This window comes from Rhinolophus sinicus, linkage group LG02 (genome assembly GCF_036562045.2).
Source record: "Rhinolophus sinicus isolate RSC01 linkage group LG02, ASM3656204v1, whole genome shotgun sequence".
Classification (NCBI taxonomy): domain Eukaryota; kingdom Metazoa; phylum Chordata; class Mammalia; order Chiroptera; family Rhinolophidae; genus Rhinolophus; species Rhinolophus sinicus.
The window spans coordinates 174,751,774-174,759,186 of NC_133752.1; the positions used below are offsets into that span (position 1 = coordinate 174,751,774).

Sequence of the window (7,413 nt, forward strand, 5' to 3'; positions counted from 1 at the left end):
AATTAATGAGTATCCTTTGAAATACATTATAAGCTTTATTTTATATAGTTACTGAGATTTTCAGAAATCCAAATAGCAAGAGTCTTTTCTGAAAATTTATAAGACCTGTGATATTTGCGGCCACTTTATATGTTTAATTTTGCTTACTAGAGTTTTTAAGGGATCTTTCTCACTTCTGATTATGTACTTTTGCTGGTAAGAATAAAATAATACATATATTCTCATAAACTGCTACTTTATGAGGGTATGTACTTTTGCACTGTGGACACCAGATGGCATTATCACACAAACCAAGCTCTAAAATCAAGGCTCTTAAAAAAAAATTCTCTTTTATATTGTCATATAGATTTGATGGTTGGAGTATTTTATGCTTGTGGGATGAATTTTCCCCAATATAGAGCCCTTGAAATGAATACCATTCCCACATATTGACTTGGATGAATTGCTTTCTTCAGGAAGAACTGTTCCATATTACTATAGTTTATTTGCACAAGATTTCTCAATGCAGTCGTAACAATGGCCTTGGGTCTTTCAGAGAGAGTCTCTGGCTGAACAGTGTTCTTACCTACAGAATTTGTCACCAGCCACATTGCCAAAACGAACATCTTTGACAGACACATTCTTGACATTGAAGGCAACACTGTCCCCAGGAAAAGCCTCACTCAAAGCTTCATGGTGCATATTGAACAGATTTTACTTCAGTTGTAACGTTGACTGGAGCAAAAGTGACCTGCATGCCAGGTCTGAGAGCACCAATCTCCACTTGGCCCACAGGGACAGGACCAATACCACCAATTTTCTAGATATTCTGGAGGGACAGACACAAAGCCTTGTCAGTTGGATGAGTTGTTGACAGGATGCAATCCAGGGCTTCAAGCAGCATGGTTCCACTGGCACTGCCATCTTTATGGAGACTTTCCATCACTTGAACCCAGGCATGTTAGCACTTGGCTCCAGCATGTTGTCACCATTCCAAATAGAGACTGGCGCAAAAGCTACTGTGTCGGGGCTGTAGCCAATTTTCTTATTGTAGGCACTGACTTTCTTAACAATTTCCTTGTATCTCTTCTGGCTGTAAGGTGGTTTGGTGGAATCCATTTTGTTAATACCAACAATTAGTTGTTTCACACTCAGCGTGTAAGCCAGAAGGGCATGCTCATGGGTCTGTCCATTTTTGGAGACACCTGCTTCAAATTCACCAACATCAGCAGCAACAATCAGGACAGCACAGTCAGCCTGAGATGTGCCTTTTTTGTCGATCCCGCCACATTTGTAGATCAGATGACCAATAGTGGTAGACTTGCTGGAATCTACGTGTCCAACGACGATGTTGATGTGCGTCTTTTCCTTTCCCATTTTGGGTTAGTTTAGATTCAGCAGTGGTTTTCACTACACTTGTGCTCTGGCAGCAAACCTGTTGTGAAAAAGCCTTTCCTTCTAGCTCATTCTTTAAAGGGTTCTCTCTTTAAAATGCATGGGTATATAACTCCTCAAGTGGAGAAATGGTTAATCATATAACAAGGCTACGGTACAGTAAGTTTATTTCATTCTAATAAAAAGGATGGAGCCATAATAGGATACTGTATATGTCCATATAATATTTTTAAATAATTGTTTATTATAAGTGATATTCAAACATTAATGATTAATACTTTTTCCTTCTGTCTACTTATACTTATCTGAATCCTGACCCAATTTAATGTAATCAGATTTTAAATATAGAATCAGAAACTAAACAAAATAAAAATTATTTACAATACACACGAAAAATCAATGTAAGATATTTATTAAACCCCTGCTTTCCTTACCTGAATTTACTGAGCTCTTTGAGTGAACAGTAGTGTCATAACATTCTTTTTAGTCAACCAACCTTATATTTCATATATTAAAAGACAAAATGTGATATAGTTTTACAATTACTTATAAGACATTTTGATCTGAACTGGACATAAAAGGATAGAAAACTTGTGAGAACTGCCTATATCTGTAATATCTTGTGGGTTTCAACCACACTGGCTCAAATATACGTCAGTATATTAGTATACATATGAGGTTATACAACCCCAATGAGTTATATGTCTATTTTTGTTTATGTACAATATTTATTTCTAGCCACTTGTTGCAATACTGCACAAGATATTAATAGTCATGATTGATTATTTGTATTGTTTTGAAAATTACAACTTACGAAGAAAGTAAGGACTGGTTTGTAAGCAACTGATTATTTCCGTCAGAGATGAAACTAATTCAGTAGGGAAGGGAACTGGACTGAAATTATTTGTGTATTTTGTCTCTTAATTGTTATCATTATTATGGCTCTGGAAATAGTGAAAAAATTAGATGTGATATGTATTCTCATCTACTGTTAAGTCTTGCTGTTCTATATGGAAAACCTAGAGTGCTCCAAAATCAGAATGAGTATCTCCTTAAGGCTTTACAAGAACTAAACGTGAAACAAGGTTATTTGGAAGTGAGATAATTCTGACTTGATAATAATTCTTAGTAACAGCTTCATTCTTTTAAGTGAGAAAAGCTATGAAGCAATAAGGCCTTGTTTGTGAGGTTCTGTGGTCTCTGAGTAATAAATATTTTCTTTCCTAGGAGACTGGTGTGGACCTCTTCTGCATCACTGGGTACAACACAGAGACCACTGCTACCACCAAAGTGTGGAAATGGTTTCTCGGTTAAACGGTTCTCATCTTTGTGTCTCTTTGAATGCTACATTTTTAAAGACAGAAAGGAATAGATTAATGGTGAGATTGTATTCATTCTTTCCTTCTGGGATATGAACAAAAAGCAGGCACCACTCAAAGGAAAGGTTCAGCTGCAGATCCAAAATCAGGGAAAAAGACACTCTCTTGCTTAATTTGTTGCACGTCTTTCCTCGTGTGCTCCACTGGGGCACACCTTTCTTTTTCACCACACCACGCATGCCTTCACTGTAGAAACCTTGCATTTGTGTCCTCTCGGCTGCATTGTTCTACTTTCGGATAGAACCATGGCTAACTGCTTCAAATCCTTCAAGTATTTATTTAGTTGTCAGCCTCTTAAGGAGATCTGACCCGACAGTCCTATGTAAAATTGCAATCTGTGTCTCAGTGTCCCCCAGACACCCTCCTCTGTACCCTTAGTCCTTCTTGCCCTGCGTTAATTTTTTATAGCACTTGTCACCTTTATATATACCATTCATTTATAAATACAAGCTTGAAGAATAGGTACAGAGTTGAATAAATGATTTTCTATTAACTATTTTGTTTCTTTTTATTTAATTCCTGGTTTGAGAAATGTACAGACACTGCAGTACTGAAATTTTTTTGATGTTTTATTTATCAGTGAGCATATATAGACTGTATTATTTTTATTTATATATTTTTTTTACTTCTCATTTGACATAAAATCCATATTTCTCTTCTCTGATGCACCTTTGCTTTAATACCTGGTGTATTTTGGTTCCATGCAGAATATCATGAAGTTACTTGCAGTAAACCGTACTTGGCTTGGCCTGTCTTATAAGCAAGAGGACAATGAATGGAAGTGGGAGTGTGGCCCCTCTCCTTCTCCTGGCCTGTAAGTTTCTAGTATGTAATTCAATTCCTTATTCCTTTTTCAATGTCTTTTGCTTAAAGAAATGAAGAAAATAGAGATGACTACTTGAGACAGAATTGAGACCTTTTTATTTCTTGCTTTTGTTATTTCATATTGTACTAGCAGCAATTTCATAAATTATAAAGTCAGTTAGTTCACAATTTGTATGAAATGCCTCTAATATTAGGTGCTCTGATTACTATTTCACATAATAAATATAATGTGGGGAAGATCTCATTATATATGAATTTGGGGACATCTCTGGTATTTTATTGGGAAGAAGTTCAGAATTTTTATTCCTCAGTCAAAGAATTTGGGCCTTTTTATGGTTTCAAGTACATATTGCTAAATTGCTATCCAGAAACATTGCATTAGACAACTATAACTATATATACAGAGGGTGCCAAAAAATGTATATACATTTTAAGAAAGAAAAAAAAACTATTAAAATTGTAATGCTCAATATATACTGATAACAAAGGATGAATACAAGTCATGTTTGACTTCTGAAATTACAAGTGGTGCTCAGAGGGGTTACCATCAGTGTCCAGACACTTCTGATCATGACGAACTACTGTTTGAGCAATGTTGACTAAAGTGTCCACTTGTATACATTTTTTTGGCACCCCAGGTATATATAAGCTGTTTCAACATTCTGTGCCAATCTTATTAATATTTCAACATTTCGATAATCGATTATTTCAATTTTGTTCTCAGGTTTTACCTATTCTGCATGTCAGGTAGACTTTATTGATTACAAGTGACAAAAACAGGGTTCAATCTAGCTTGGGCATAATGGGAAAGCTTTGGGAATTATGCGTGGTTATTACATATAGTGAACAAAACTTTGAATAAACAAACCATAAGAAAGGTAGTGATACAGCTTAGCCACAGGGAAAACTGGGGCTAAGGACTTGAACTCTACCAGCACTCTGTTACTTTTCTCTGACTATTTCTCTCAGTGTTGGTTATTTTTATTTTTTATTTATTATTTTTTGTATAAAGATGAATTCCTTCCATTTAATAGGAAACACAGATAATCACTGCTCTCAGGCCTCCTATCTTATAGCTTCTTTCATGAGAGAAATTTTTCTCATGTAGTTTCGCTTGAAAAAATAATAAGTGATACTGTGTTAAGGGAGAGCAAAGCCTTACACAATGTGGCCACCTCAGCGAGAGCTACGTTCTCAGGATGTATGCTGTCTGACAATAGCATAGATGCCCACTACAATTATGCTCTAATTTTTCCTCTACAAATAAAAGGTGTCACAAATCAAATACATTCCTCAAGAAAGCCTAGAAAATTTAAGAAACAGTAAATAAAATAATAGTTAGCATATATTTAAAATTTACTCTGTGCCAAGTCCTATTACAAGTGATTTGCATGTGTTAATCAATTTGATTCTCAAGATGCCACTAGAAGGTAGATTGCAATATTTTATAGAAGAGAGAAGTGGTTAACTTTTCTAGCATTGTAGTAGTTGTTAGTAGTGGAGCTAGAATTTGAACTCAGACATCTTAATATTAACACCCATCTCCGGAACCACATTACCATGTATACTTTTCCTCGTACAGCTACTAAAGGAAGCATCCAGTATAAGTATAATATGCCACTTAATGGCATGTAAGATTATACTTGAAAGCCTTACCAAACAATGAACAAAAAATTTTAATGATTCCATATTTAGTACAAAACAGTGAGGAATTCAGAAAACTATTCGGACTTTTGCAGTTTTGCAGTAGAATTGCAGTGACAATTAAAGAACATGTTCTCTGGGAAGCACATATAAAGGACACAGCTAAGATTCGTGAATCAGAGCAGGCATTCTAGTGGATTTTAGGCCTAGAACTATATCTCAATATACTGCAGAAGTCTCAACTTGTTTTTTTTTGAATACATGGTAAGTCAGGTTCGTAGGGAAATAGTATTTGAGACAGAGGTTGTTTTATTAAAAAAAATCCTCTTGGGATCAACACTTTGTGGGAAAGAAGGACAGGATTGGACAGAATAAGCTGTGAACTCATTACTGAACTTCAGCCAACTTCACAAAGATTTCTGGAGCTGGGAAGGTCCTTCAGAACAATTTCAAATTGGGGCGTGTGCTGCATCTTTGTATTACCCAGGCGTGAGATGCAGGTGGCCCCACAGGAAGGGTAATGATTTTGGTTGAGGCACATGTCTTAAACTGGGGACAGTGTCTTTGGGCTGAGATCAAGGAGCTGTCACGTTTCAGCATTTCTAACGTCTTTGAGAGTTAGTACTGTACTCCTGAAGGGGCAGACAGCACAATATTTATGACAGAATAAAGAACTCAAACCTGAAGGATTGAATTAAAACTAGGAGGAAGAAAGTTAATTTTGTGAATAAGGCCTTGTCTGCTGGAGCCTGACCCAGCAACAGAGCTTCTACATGCCTCATGAGGATGGTCCCCCCATTCCACAAACAAGCACAAACTCAGCACATGTGCAGGGGCAGGAAACTCCTGAGCTTAGCTCCAGCAGAGTATACTTAATGAGCAAGAAGATTCGAGCACCTGACACGAGACCCACATCCTCTCTGCGGCTGTCGGTCTCAGGAATTCCTGGTTCAAGGAAGCAAATAAGGGCCCCATTGTGTGGGAGCAACAGGCAGGTCCTCCCTCCAGGTCTGACAGGAAGCCCTCTACTCCCTGTGAGCAGGCGTTGACTAATGAATAGTGAAAAGGTCAGACTTCAGCCATGTTGTCACAGCAGAGAAGTGATCCCAGCTCTTGGCATAGCTGTTCAGGGAACACCACAGAACCCTGTCTTTCTTTTTGCTCACTTAACCCAGAAAAATGACCAGGCCTGCTGTTTTTCACGTTGGCTTATTAAACATACCCTTCTCAACCTCAGCTTAACACTCAAACTGACTTGCTCAGGGGTAATGAGCTCAGAGAGGTGTCAGTGCCATTCGTTGGTGCCGATCGCTCAGCTGGGATGGGTGGGCTACCAAGCCAGAGTTTGTTCCTGAACTGGAGAGACCTGGGCTGGAATTCAGACTGGGAGCTGGGTGCCTAGCCACTGCTTCCCTTTTGGTTTTCCCTCTTGGCCCCTACACTATCTCCTCAGAAAGCCTTCAAGATTAAGTTCTTTCTGTCTCAGTGTTTTTCCAATGCCCTATTGAATAACAACAACAAGATAAAATACATTTGGCTCTCAGGAGTTGAAGAAGGAGGTGGTGTAACTCCTACACTCAGGAAGCAGTTACAAGTGAAATATGACCAATACAATTGAATTTATACAAAAGCTGAATATATATACAATTGAAAAATAAATAGAAAAATCATTGTGAGTAGGTGTGTGCAGCAGGTGTTCACACCTGTAGATTTACACCAAACACCAGCAGTGCCTGTGGCAGACTCTCTGTGGCTTCCAGGGGATGTGTAGCTCGGCCCATGACGTCAACATGGTCAGAGGTGCTGTTTACAATTTGGCTGAAAGCATGGCCTACATTATGTGTGAATTGCTTAACGGAAAAGTTTGAAATCAAGCTATTTCTGTAAATATGTGTTTTGACAACAGAAATACTACAAGGAAGATAAATTGGGGAACTTTTCAGAACAATAAAGTGAATAAGACACTAGCAGAGAAAATGAGATTGATTTAAAAATATTCACAGATATTTTAGAAAAGAGAAAGAGAGAAGACTAAGCTTTCATACTTAACATACAAAGTTTACCCATGCACACATAAGTGGAGAGGAATCTGAAAGCTTAGGAATTATGTATATGACATACAAAAATTAAATGATATTAATATTAGGTTGGTGCAAAAGAAATTGCAGTTTTTGCAATTATTTTAAACCAC

The 7,413-nt window shown here is 37.4% G+C and overlaps 1 pseudogene; it reads right to left on the reverse strand.

Moving 5' to 3' along the window:
- Positions 1–561: 561 nt before the first annotated feature.
- Positions 562–1,356, reverse strand: LOC109454233 (elongation factor 1-alpha 1; annotated as a pseudogene).
- Positions 1,357–7,413: the final 6,057 nt, after the last annotated feature.